Source organism: Harpegnathos saltator, unplaced genomic scaffold (assembly GCF_003227715.2).
Source record: "Harpegnathos saltator strain DR-91 unplaced genomic scaffold, Hsal_v8.6 scaffold456, whole genome shotgun sequence".
In the NCBI taxonomy this organism is placed as follows: Eukaryota; Metazoa; Arthropoda; class Insecta; order Hymenoptera; family Formicidae; genus Harpegnathos; species Harpegnathos saltator.
The window spans coordinates 239,425-254,047 of record NW_020230268.1 but is presented as its reverse complement, the minus strand read 5'-3'; positions in this window follow the sequence as shown (position 1 = coordinate 254,047).

Below are 14,623 nucleotides of genomic sequence, written 5' to 3'. Positions count from 1 at the left end.
TGGATACCCCAATTTTTTATTACATCGTCTTGTCTAGCAATTGATTTGAACAACTTTTGTCTGAAATATTTTTTTATTCACTTAATATTTTTTGAGATATTTAAGGAAAACTTGATAACTTTTTCAATATTTAACTCACGATATTTCGCTAATTATTTGTCAGAAGAAAAAATGGTACTAGATCTTTTTGCCCTATTTAGTCTCAAGAATTATATTAATATAAGAATTATATTAATATAAGAATATATTATTCCAATGGCGCCCTGAATTTGGTTAATTTAATGATTTTGAAATTTCAAAATATCACCAAATTAACAAAAGCAAGCACTATTGTAAAAATATATTCTTGAGACTAAATAGAGCACAAAAGTCTCGTACCACTTTTTGTTCTGACAAATAGTTAGCGAGATATTGTGAGTTAAATATTGAAAAAGTTATTCAGTTTTCCTTAAATATCTCAAAAAATATTAGTTAAATAAAATACGAAATATATTTCCTTCATCATATTTCCTTCTTCTTCGCTTGTACCTTAATATTGCATCAATAATGTGTTGTACAGTTTATAACATATTAAAAAATGATGTTTCTTTCTAGTACATATTATTTTTTCACAATACAAAAAAAAGTATATAACTTTCAATTTCGTAGAAGATCGCAATTACAGTTGAAACAATTGCATAAATCATTAGGCTATAGGTCCCATTACGGATAAACAATAGGCTTTCATGTGATCATGCTACAAATTGCAAAGTTGTACCTTCTGTTATTAGCAATGATGCGATAAAAGATATAAGTAAAGCATTAAGATTTGAAGGAAATATAATCATTTGATTGACATTACTCGTTGGCTCACGGTATTCTGGAAAAACAGGGTAAGGAATGAGTAAAGGATACCGTGAAACATGCAACAGAAGTAATTCTAATGAGAATTACGTACATCAAATAATAAATAAAAATGTCCTTCAATATATACAGGGTGTCCAATTTTAATCCGGCCGGCTGAATAAAATTCGAGGATGATATTTTCCAGAAAAAAATGTCAGACAAATGTTGCTCAGTTCTAAGGGGGATCGATTCCACCTTCGATGCCACCAACAATTTTGACCTCGGGTGAAGGGTTCAAGGTCATTCAAGGTCAACTTTTTTTTCTTAAATGGGAACCCCTATTTTTCACATTAGCAATCGATTCTATGTAAAAAAAAATGAAACTTTTGTCTGAAGCATTTTTTTATAACGCAAACTAATTTCACTTATTCAGCCTCCAAAATTGAAATTTTCAAATTTTCTGAATTTTTTACTCGAGAATAGTAGGGTTTGGGGGGAAATTGCAAAAGACAAAAAGTTCTTGGAATGCTGCAAGGAATTCACTCGAATTTTCGCATAGTTGATCGTGCACTTTTTTCCGCCAATGTTCTACCTGTCACGAGGTATCTCGAAAAAAGTACACGATCAACTATGCGAAAATTCGAGTGAATTCCTTGCAGCATTCTAAGAACTTTTTGTCTTCTGCAATTTCCCCCCAAACCCCACCATTCTCGAGTAAAAAATTCAAAAAGTTTGAAAATTTCAATTTTGGAGGCTGAATAAGTGAAATTAGTTTGCGTTATAAAAAAAGTGCTTCAGACAAAAGTTTCATTTTTTTTTTACGTAGAATCGATTGCCGACGTGAAAAATAGGGGTTCCCATTTAAGAAAAAAAAGTTGACCTTGAATGACCTTGCACCCTTCACCCGAGGTCAAAATTGTTGGTGGCATCGAAGGTGGAATCGATCCTCCTTAGAACTGAGCAACATTTGTCTGACATTTTTTCTGGAAAATATCATCCTCGAATTTTATTCAGCCGGCCGGATTAAAATGGGACACCCTGTATGATGGGAAAAAATGCATTAAAAGCACATAACTGATTTTATATATGTGCAAAAAATGTGGAATATATATAAATATACATGTGTATATATATATATATATATATATATATATACATATATACGAGGGTGGTCCGATAAGTACTTAGCCTACAAAAGAAAAACGAAAATTTTAGAAAAGTGGCGATTTATTTCTCAACATAGTCTCCTTTTAGCTCGATACACTTGACCCAGCGATGCTCCAACTTCTTTAACTCGTCTGAAAAATACGTTTTCTCGAGGTCTGCAAAGTAGGTCTCCGTGGCGGCGATGACCTCATTCGACTCAAATTTCTGCCCGGCGAGTGACTTTTTCAAGTTTGGAAACAAAAAGAAGTCGCACGGGGCCAAATCTGGAGAATACGGTGGATGGGGCAGCAGTTCGTAGCCCAATTCGACCAATTTGACCGTGGCGAGGGCGGAGGTGTGAGCCGGTGCGTTGTCATGGTGGAAGAGCACTTTTTTCTTCGCCAAATGGGGCCATTTTTTCTTCAATTCGGCATCGAATCGGCCCAATAATTCGGCACAGTACAGCCCTGTGACCGTTTTGCCCTTCTCCAGGTAGTCGATGTAGATCACACCTTGTGAATCCCAGAAAACGGTGGCCATCACCTTTCCGGCCGATAAGACAGTCTTCGCCTTCTTCGGAGCACGTTCGCCGGGTGAAGTCCACTGTTTCGACTGTTCCTTGGTCTCTGGTGTGTACCAGTGGATCCATGTTTCGTCGACGGTCACGAAACGACGCAGAAACTCCTTCGGATTGCGCTTAAACAGCGTCAAACACTGCTCTGAAGTGGTCTCACGGTTGCGCTTGTTGTCCGGAGTGAGCAAACGCGGCACCCATCGCGCCGACAGCTTTCTCATGCCCAAAATTTCATGCAGGATATGACCCACGCGGTCTTTTGAGATGCCTACTGTCTCAGCTATCTCGCGCACCTTCAATCGGCGGTCTGCCAATACGAGATCGTGGATTTTTGTCATGTTATCCTCCGTGGTAGCCGTTTTCGGGGCACCTAGGCGTGGTTCATCAAAAACCGACGTGCGACCACGTTGAAACTCGTTAAACCAATTTTTGACGGTCGCCATCGAAGGAGAAGAGTCACCGTACACAGCATCCAAGCGCTCTTTGATTTCGCTGCGCGATTTCCCTTCCAAAAACAAGAATCGAATCACCAACCGATATTGCTCTTTTTCCATTTTTCTAAAATCCGCGGATACGCCCGCTTTCACACGCGGTCAAAACAAAACTACGAGTCCGATTCGGCTGAAATTTCGACAGTAGCCGTCTACGAGAATGTACTACACGATAGTAAATTTCTCTTGCGATAGTGGCGCCATCGGGCGGTGAAGCTAAGTACTTATCGGACCACCCTCGTATATATATATATACGGTTCACCGTAATGAGTCCTGCTAGACTAAGATTTATGCAATTGTTTCAACTGTGATTGCGATCTTTAAGTCATGTTTATTTATGCCAACATGGAATATTTTATTTCGAGTTCAAAATTTTGTATGTGTAACGATTCTGCATCTTATGTTATACATCACAACTTGATGAATTTGATAGGCTCTTTTCACAGAAAACTCTTTTTCTGCGAAATGGAGCGAGATGGAGCGAACACATTCTCTGTCTCTCTTTTGCTTGGCTCGTCGAAACAAGTCGAGCGGAGGGCGGGGTCTCAGACGAAGTGTCATCGACGAAACGTGCAATGCTTGCGATGCCCGTATGTTCTATACGTGCATTTCCTTAAAAAATGAGCAAAAATTTATTGTGATACACGTATGTTGTATGCAACACGTGCATTTTCCTAAAAAATGAAAAAAAGTGTTGGCGAAAAAAAACAACGCCGACCGCCAAGCGGGCGCAAACCATCGACCTCAAACTCCGTGAGCCTAGCGCACTTCCACCAAGCCACATACTCATTGAGAAACCTGCTCCTTCATTTGGTTCATGAAGCAGTCGCGATTTTCAATCGCGACTTTCTTGCAAACGCTTCGATGCTACGCCGTATTTTTAAGTGCAATGTTAATTTGTCATGCAAATCTATCGACACAACAAGTTTGGTCGAAATCGATTGCTATTGATCATCTCGTTGGATTCACGCCGAGAGGGAAACGTCAGTCTCGGCCGTGTGTCGGGAAGCACAATCTCGGCAACGTTGCGAATCAAAGCGAGATGGAGCGGATACATTCCTTCTCTCTCTCTCTCTCTCTCTCTCTCTCTCTCTCTCTCTCTCTCTCTCTCTCTCTCTCTCTCTCTCTCTCCCTCTCTCCCTCTCCCTCTCCCAGTCCCTCTCCCTCTCCCTCTCCCTCTCCCTCTCCCTCTCCCTCTCCCTCTCCCTCTCCCTCTCCCTCTCTCTCTCTCTCTCTCTCTCTCTCTCTCTCTCTCTCTCTCGCTTGGCTCGTCAAAACAAGCCGAGCGGAGGGCGGGACCTCAGACGGATAGACGGGAGCAGTTTCTCTGAGTGTGTGTGCCGACTACATTTTTACACAGAAACGTACGGCAATTGAAAATGTTTAAGCATATACCCTGAGATTCTATCTGTTGCGTATGACACGTGTGTGTGTGTGTGTGTGCGTGAGTGCGTATATGCACACGTACGTCGCGCACACTTTCAATGCAACACATGCACACGGACACAACTGCGCTTAAAAACGCCTGCCGGAGTATAAATAAATACTAACGTAACGCTGAAATATTTTGGAATAATAATTTTGGGTACACATAAAATATTATCTTATTATCATATATGTATATATCGATATAAATTGTATATAATCTTCATGATATTAATCATATACAATCTCAATTCTTATTTTTTTTGCGCATGTTAACATGTTAATTCATGTTACAAATGCATAACAATGCGCGAGACTGTGCTTGTCAAGTACGCTATTGTGGTTGTAGCACGGACATAAACCGCCTGAAAGTGGATGTAGCACGGGCAGCCACCAGATGCAGGTTTTACCGTCGAGACCTAAAAGTGGATGCAGCATCGTAGTTCTCCTCTCAAAATGGATGCAGATAGCGCCCATTCCCAGTGCGAAAAATCGGTGTCGCCGAAAACGCCGTGTTAGCCGCTCTCAGGTTCCTCTCTGCTATCCGTGTTCTGGAAATCTTTGAACCAGGGTCCCCGTAGGATATGTAAAGAGTGTTTCTTATATCTGGTTCCTTTGTATAGGAATTCTTGTTCTAGTTCCTGAGTTGCGTCGTTGAGGTAATAATCGTGATGATTGAGAATGGCGTCTTTATGAAACCTGGAGCAATAATCGTTGGACGGCGGTTCCGTACTAATAGCTCCTAGTTTGGCAAGACTATTGGCAAGGGCATTACCGGGAATGCCTTTGTGACCCGGTATCCAGATGAGAATTATCAAAACCATTCGCTGTAGTAATGGAAATTTCCTTCTTGATATTAAAAATAAGGTTAGAGCAGATTCCTTCTGGGTCTTCTTTATTGAGTAGACTTAAAACATTGTAAGAGTCTGTGAAAATGCCCACTTTCTTCTTATTCCCATTCAAGGTTAGGTCTAGAGCACGTAGAATGGCCATCGCCTCAACAAGGAAAATTTTATGTGACTTGTGGTCAGGGATGGCCTCTCTGACTTCAGGATCAGGAGGAAAGACCCCGAACCCAGCGCTACCATCATTTAGGATCGAACCATCCGAGTAAAATTCCCCTTCAAGATTGAAGCTTTTAATAGCGGAGTTTGCTAACCGAAGAACGCCTTCTATAGACAGTTTTTTACGGCCTTTATACCAGAAGTTACCTTTTTTGATTTTAAAGTCTTTAATGTTGTCAAAAAGGTCAAGTACGACGTTAATTTTAGTAAAGCGTAGAAGTAATCAAACATAAAGGCTGGGAAGTTAGAAGGAGAACTCAGTGCTGGAAGAATGTCCCTATTTTTAATTATAAAAAAGTTGAGAGAACAGCCTTTATCTAGTTCGTTATTGACACGAGTAGATCTCTCCTCTATGATGCTTTTCAGTGGGTTGTTGCCGATCTTAAGACTGTTGATAAAGGTTTTTGATTCTAAAAATTTCCACCTGTATCCCAGAGGCCATTCCGCAACTTGGTCCAGAAGTACATTTGTGGGAGTAGAGGGCATAAGACCAAGAATAATCCTGGCACATTTATATTGTACGCGGTCTAGAGAAATGCGTTTGAGTTTGAAGGTGTCGGTGAGGACGATACCTCTCCAATCTAATAAGGATCTGACAAAGCTTTGTATACCATGGGAAGAATGGAAGGGTGGGCTCCCCATCCGATTCCAGCAAAAGATTTTAATAGATTAATCCTGATTTGGCAGGCTAATTTTAGCTTTTTGATGTGTAAACTCCAGTTAAGGTTAGTGTCAAAAGTATACCCCAAGAACACAGCGTGCGGGGAGAAAAGGATGACAGAGTTATCTAATTTGACATGAAGGTTAAACTTCTTAATTTTATTTTGTAAAGTGGAGAATCTATTTTTTGCATCAAATATGCACCACTTGGTTTTAGAAGGATAGATTTTGAGATCTAATTTATTCAAATTATCTTTAAGAGAATTCAAATCTGCATTAAGTGCTTGTGATAATTTAGATAGGTTTTTATCCCGAGTAAAAATGATTATGTCATCCGCGTAAGCTAAGCTGTGCGTGTTCTTGTTAAGATTAAGATGTATTTTAGAAATATAAATGTCAAATAACAAGGGGCTTAAAACAGAGCCTTGTGGGACGCCCTTCGAACCCTTCCTGGTGGCTCAAAGATCGGCTGTTGTGGTAGCCTGTAACTACTCTTTTTAGAAGGATAAAAGATATAAACTGAATGATTTTGTGAGGAATAGCTAAACCTATAATCATGCATATTAATTTAAAAGGGTTAACATTGTCAAAAGCGCCTTCAATGTCAATGAAGATAGCGCCCACCTTTAAACCTAATTTGAATGCGTCCTTAATAAAGTATTTAAGCTTTAAAACACTATTAGCGCAAGATCTCCCACGACGAAAACCATCCCAGATAGCCAAACCTGTGCGAGCAGATTTTGAGCAAAGCCTGCTGTCATAGTTTGATGGCAAATAGGCAACAAATTTAATGCAAAATTTGTTATATCAAATTATGCCACCAATCTGCGGTCAAATATGTGCCAGATCCTGCTGTCGGATATTTGACGGCAGATTTGTAGCAAAAACCGCGCAAGACTTGTAGTAATTTGACGGCAGATTGGCGGCATAAACCGAGCAAATTCTGCGCGCAGACTCTACGTGTAGTTTGGCAGCAGGACCTGTGCGGTTTCTGCCAACAATCTGCTGGCACGGCCTGCACGCAGGTCCTGTCGACAAAGCATGAGCCTAATGAGGACACAGATGGCTATGGTTTTGATGTGGGGATCTGAAAATTGGCGTCAATCTGTGTGCATTCTGCTAGCATTTTGCTTACTGGGATTTTGATATGTCGGTAAGGTATTCAGAGATTCAAGCCACCACTCAAGTTTGCCTTTAACCACTTGCGCTGGAAAGACGTGCCACGCACGTCGTAATGCTTTTGTCACAGAATCGCCAACGACGTGGTATGTACATCGTCATGCGATTGTCACAGAAACAAAAACGACGTGCGTGGCACGTCGGGTGGGATTGTTTGCCAGACACAAATGCCAAAAAGAATCCACAGCGAAGGTGTAGAGTGTGTACCAAATACAAAAAACGAAGTGAAACTATATGGGAATGTAAGAAATGCCTTGTACCATTACATGTTCCAGACTGTTTCGAGAGATACCACACTTTGCATGATTATTAATAAATAAATTAAATATTTATATTTGTATAATTTTATAATCAATCGATGCTCTATATTCCCTTCAAAAAGCTATTAAAAGTTTTAGGTCGAAAATAAATTAGTTTAGAAAATATAAATCTTTTTCCGATTTCTGTAAGGCATCGAATACTGTGTGACGCCTCTCAACGAGTTACACTGGACCGTTCTGGTACACGCGTCAGTGAATTTTTTGCCAGCGCAAGTGGTTAATGATTTTTTCTAACAATTTGAATAAGGTATTAGCCAGGGAAATTGGTCGGAGTTTATCCGAGTTTTGTTCGGGTATAAAGACCATAAAATACTTGTTCCAGGCATTCGGAAACTTCCCATGTCATAATAGCAAATTAAAAATGATTCTAATGATATGGAAGACATTAGGAGGGAGATGTGAAAGGATGTTATAGGTAATAAGATTCGGACCTGGGGCGGTTTTTTTCTTCAGTGAGTAATGTTTGATCAAATTTTTCAGGGGAGATATCTTCCTGAAAGAAGACCTTTATGTTTGACCTCGCTGAATTAATATTAGAAGAATTGTTAGGGGTAGCTGTATTGGGATTGTTTTCTAAAAACGATAGAGACATATAGTTAGGTTGTTCAGCAACCGCATTACAGAAACCGTTCTTCGCGATAGTTAGCTTCTCTTGAGAAAATTCAGATAAGGCCTTTATAACCGACTTTTTGTTTTTGAAAGCGACAATCGTATTCCATGTCCTTTTGACATCCGAATCTTTGTTTAAGGATTCGCAGAAGGCTTGATATTTAGATTTTTTAATTTTACGAAGTTGCTTATGAACGATTTTACATATTTGATTGTAAGATTCTAAATTTTGTAAAGATGGGTTTTTCTTGTAAGTATGAAAAGCCTCAATCTTACTCTGAAAAATTTGCTTACATTCCGAGTCCCACTAAGGGGAAGGGGGTCTTCTAGAAGGAGTACTGTTGGTACTGTTGGTAAGAGCACCAGAGTCCAGAAGAGCAGTTTCAATGTGACTGGTTAGATCATTATATTTCTGTACTGGGTCCGAGGAATTTGTCCAAGAGGAGACTTCTTCGGGTGTAGAAGAAAGGCGAGCACTATGAATAAGAGCAGAATGAAAAGAATTCCAGTTAATTTTGGATAAATTAAAATGAGGTCTACAAATAAATTTGTCTGGAATTAACTCAGTAAGATTGATAATGATAGGGAAATGATCACTGCCATGTGAAGACGAAAGGACATTCCATGATGAAAAGATCATGAGACTGGGAGAAATTAATGAGATATCTAAGGCACTGTTATGTAGAAGATCTTTAGAGTGCCAAGTAGGAGAGCCATCATTAAAAATGACAAGGTTTGAATTTGAAATAGCTTCGGCGAGACGAAAGCCATTGTTGGAAGTTTGAGGAGTATTTAAGCACCAAAGCGGATGTTTGAAGTTAAAATCACCCAAGACTATTATCCCAAATAGCGCAGTACGTCTTATGGACGTCCATTTTACGTTCATATATCCATGGACATAAAATAGTTGTCCATTGTACGTCCATATAAGTACGTACATTGACTAATAATAAACGTACATCTAGTGGATATCCATTTGAAATCCACTTTATATAATTAATGTATGGATATATACTGTACGTCCAATGGATGTTCGTACATGGACATGTTTTGGACTATTCATTTTTTGTTCCAAAAAGGATGGAAATTTACAAATTCTTTATCGTAATTCATCTGTAATATTATAATAAATAATAAATATTACATGGTAATGAGTATTACATAAAATTCACTGTTTGCATTTGTGATCAAAAGTTAACACTAAGGCCGGTATTCATAGTCGGATCTTATATTTAAGAACGTCTTAAGTTTATCTTGAGATAATGTATGGATCATTTCATTGGCTACTGAGTATCTGAAGATGAACTTGAGATAGTCTTAAATATAAGACCTGACTATGAATACCGGCCTAACAATTTGTGTATAATAAATACACGATTCATATTTAGTTCGCGAGTTTGCATAACCAATGGTAAAAAAGAAAAGAATATTAAAAATGGCAGAGCCAATAATATCGATCGTCAGCGCGCGATCCGCGCGACACATGATCGATGCTCGATTACCGCCATTTCCTGGGTACCTATTACGGAACTCGTCGGAATCGATTCCGATCGGAAACGTTCAATTATTTCCTACATTTCTATTGTCTTTTCTAAAGCATCGTCTACAATGAAGATTTAAGACTTAAGCTTTAAGAAATTGACTAATTCTATTGGATCATTCTTGTAATAGTCGATTGTGATTGGTCAATTTCTTAAAGCTTAAGTCTTAAAGCTTCATTGTAGACGACGCTTAAGGGAAACGGAATTATTCCGATCGGAATCGGATCGATCGAATCGACGAGTTCCATAATAGGTACCCTGAAAGTGAACGTTTGGATTCCAATCGTAAGATTTCAGTGAAATAATCAATCAATCAGCCGTTTTAACGGCTACAAAATAGAGATAATACGACTATATGGATACGAGAATTAAAACTGTAAGTTGTGTATATGTATAATTGTGTAGTACATATGTTTTACACGTATTTGTATAAATTATTTGGGCAATTTTATAACTTAAAAATTTGGTATTTTATTGATACATATATTTTTTGTTATCAAACAAGAATAGAATACAATTAAATGTACAGTACTATTTATTCATTTGCTTATCGTGATTATAATTTATTTTGAAACAAATATGTAATTCTGCTTCGATAATATTTATTCTGTTTGAAATTGTAATTATGATAAGCTAACAAAATGAATAATATATCTTATATATGCATGCATAATGCATATTTCAAATTTCCGTGCCGTATTAAAATCATGTATATATTCTCATTAATAAAATCACAATTTAACAACATAATATATTAATGTTATAATTTTCTACTCAACAAATATAACTGTAATAAACAAGACACATTACATTGCAGTTACATTATTGAGTACGAAATTATAACATTAATATTATATGTTGCTGTTAGATTGTATTTTTATTGGGAATATGTGATTTTGATACAATATATGTAAAAGTCTGAAATATGCTTGATATACAGGGTGTACGATTTATCTGAAGACATTGAAATATCTCGAGAACTATGCATTGGATAAAAAAAGTGGTTAATGAAAGTTGTTAGTCTCGAAGGGGGACATCCAATGATACCAAACTCGACCTCCCACCCCACTCCTTCGGGGTGGGGGTTGGGGGCAACTTTGAAATCTTAAATGGAAACCCCCATTTTTCATTGCAGATACGGATTCTACGCCACAAAATACGTAAATTTTGTCCGAAACTTTTTTTTTGATTCGTGATAGATGGCGCTGTAATCGCAAAAAATTATATTTTCCGCAATTCTCCAGAAATGATCATTGGATTGAGAAATAAAAAATACCTGTTCAATATTTTTAAAGAACATAATAAAAGTTATTCCCCCTCATCCTCTCGGGGTAGGATAGGTGGTAACGTTCAAATCTCAAACGGGAACCCGAATCGAAGAGGGAACTGCTCGACGCGCCACTGTGGGTGTATAGCGAACTACGGCTTATTATAAAAGGCAATGCAATGCTATCTATCACGAATGAAAAAAATTGTTTCAATAAAAATTTCACGTACAATCTAATTCTGCAATGAAAAATGTGGGTCCCATTTGAGATTTGAGCATGCCATGAAATTGGGAAATCATTAAATATCTTACTATCAATGATATTTTAAGATACAAATAATATTATCATTTTTAGAAAATATATTCGTGTTTATTATGTATGTTGGTACATTGTATTCAACAGCGAAAGGAAAATATTTAAAGAAATACCGTGCAATACAATATGTAACATATCATACAGTGAAATATAAGTGAGTTTTATTTAATGACAACCAGAAAAAACGTCCATAAAAAGTAAAAGTTACAGAGAAAAGACGTCAATATAACATTAATATAAGTAAACTTTCAATAATCACAAGTAGAAAAGACGTCAAAAAACAAATAAAATAAAACAAAAGCAATGCAAAATAAAACAAAAACAAATAAAAATTATAGAGAAAAAAGACGTCAATACAATATAAATATATGATCAGTACAACATGAATTTAAATACATTTAAAAGAAATCTACATGTAGATTCGCCGTGATGAGATTTGCTAGTCTTTCATTTATGCAATTTTTTCATCTGTGCTTGCAATCTTTATGTTATGCTTAATAATGTGCACAGCAAAGAAATTATCCTTTTTAACGTTTTTGTTTTAATATACATTCTATTTTACTATTTGACCTACTGTATTAAATTATTAATTTTACGTCTAATATTCACAGAAGAAAGACGCACTATGCTATGAGATTAAAAGCTGAAATTTAAAGTGACATTGCACAAAAAAATATAGAATGTACTTCTATTACATGAGTATTGTATAACATGTTATGTTACAAATAAAAATTAATATTTTTAGATAGAACATTTTTTTAAATAAAGCAGTTTTAAAATGTTATTTGAAATGAAGCTACTGCTTGGTTTCATTAATAAAATAAATATATACTTCTTCAATTTATTTTTTTTCATTTTTTTTTAATATATATAAATGTATAACAGTATATATATTTTTTTCGTGAAGCTGGCTATTAGTGTTATTCATTTACAACCTAGTCTGCTCACGCCTTCCTCTTTCTATAATATATCATCTTTATTATTATTATTATTGTTGTTGTTGTTGTTAAATTTAGTTTTTATTTACACATAAAATACAATTTTATGTCACTACTTTTTTTGTTTTTTTTGTTTTTCTTTTATAAAGCCTTCGAAAACAACGCGGTGTCATTTCGAAAGGAACAAAAACTCGCGCAATATCTTTGTGCTCTATTGTTTTGAATCTAAACACATCGCGCATACAAAAAATATTTTGTAATGATGCAATCGAGTTAGATCGTTACAGGTATTGCGTCGAGAAGAACCGCGAGCAATATCTCGGAACTGCCCATCTCACTGAAGCGACCTAAGAAAAAATTTATCGACAAATTTTTTGCATGGTATATATTGCAAATTTTTAATTAGAAAAACTGATCGTAAAGTTAATGCGTAATAAAGCATTATGCTCTAGCGTGATGCTTCTCTTATTTATGAAATACCATTCGTGTTTATTTACATAGCGAACTCTAATAAAAATCTTTACTAACATAACAATAAAAACGTATATTTAATAGTTATTTAGTAATAAAGTACATAAAATAAACATTACATATGTAAGAGTAAGGTACAGGATGTATAAACAACATGGGAGCGAGTCCCTACAGATATGACTTTTCTTCTTTTATTTATTTACTTTATGCATGGAGCTGAATTAATAGAGGAGCAGCTCGAGGTAGTAAGCACAAAAAACAATAGATATCGTAACGATAATATAATTCAGACGCCCGTCGGCGGAAGTCAGGCGGGATACGGAGACGCACCGAGTGCTAGAACACCTTCGAGTCAGGCTTTCGCGCAATTACCTCACGCGATAATTGATAAAAAACGACGGTTCGAATGGGTATGCGCACACTCGAACCGCTGGCGGGTAGTCGGAGATCTTTGAAGAAATCACCAACGTATCCCAGCTTAAAGCTCATCACCCACCACCAAGAGGTACAATGGACATCAAGAGAAAGCGCACGAGATGTCCCTCTCAGCTGCTGGCTCAGATCACTTAGGTCATAACGGGCCCCCGGGAAAACGCACGGCGAACCCGGTCTGACGATCAAGAAAATTGGACCGGTATCGAAGGGGAAATGCACGACGACACCGGTATTCGGAATTAAGAGAAATCAACTAATTGTGTAAGGGAACAATGCTCGATCCCGGTCACCCGTTGAATATTAGAAAACAATGATTTGATTAACACTCACCAACCTTCTGCACGAGTGGTGTTCATGACACGTCTATTTCGGGAGGCCAACAGCGACTAACTACCTCTATCGCGACATCGTTTTTACGATCCGCGTCTCTGTCTTCCAAACGTAAACGTATCGTTTTCCCCACCATTGACCTCACTGTGATCATTATTGTTTTTCAACGTTCCGAATGTCCATTTCGGATTTTCATATGCAATACTCACACCTCGTACGATATGAGTAGGTATTAGAAACAAGAATAAATTCAATACTTTTACTACAATTGTGTGCTTTTCTTCAAAGGTATACACAACAACAGATCGATGGCATTCTTTAGAAAAGAGAAAAGGAAAAAAAGAAAAAAAGGGCGAATAAGCAAAGAAAACGAAAAAAAGAGAATATTTGTCTCACACATAAAATAAACATAAGTAAGGAAAATAAATATTAACATTTAGAAATAAAAAATAGTAAATTTATAATTTTACATATCATGTCATTAGAATTAATTCGTTTTCATCTTGTAGTATGTAATAGAAAATATGCGCAAGTAATTATGAAGCATAGCGCAAGTGAAGAGAAGTAACGCAACGCAACGTTACAGTACCTTTTTTTTGTTAACGGAGGGGAAAATCCTCATGGATACCCCGCCCGCTTGAAGGAGTTATGCCGGACATTTATCGGTTAAAACCCCCTCGAGGTGCTTAACAGGCAGGCCGGAGTGGGAGAGTCGGAGGAACTGCGCCGACATTCCCTCCCCGACACCTCGGCCCTGGGGCTCTGATGGAGCCCCTCACCCAAGTGTCGCACCCTTCCACACAGGGAAGGGCGCGGCGCCCCGACCGGGCAAGTTGCCCGGTAAGGTCAGGCCTGGTCTACAATATGTGTTGTAAGCCGTAGGAACTGACCAATTATAGCCGATTATTTTGGTAATAATCGACTGTGATTCGCCAATATTTACGGCTTACAACTTACGATGTATTGTAGGCCAGGCCTTAGCCAATCTAGTATTCTAACAGGAGAGAGGGGACACCCGCCCGCCCACCTCG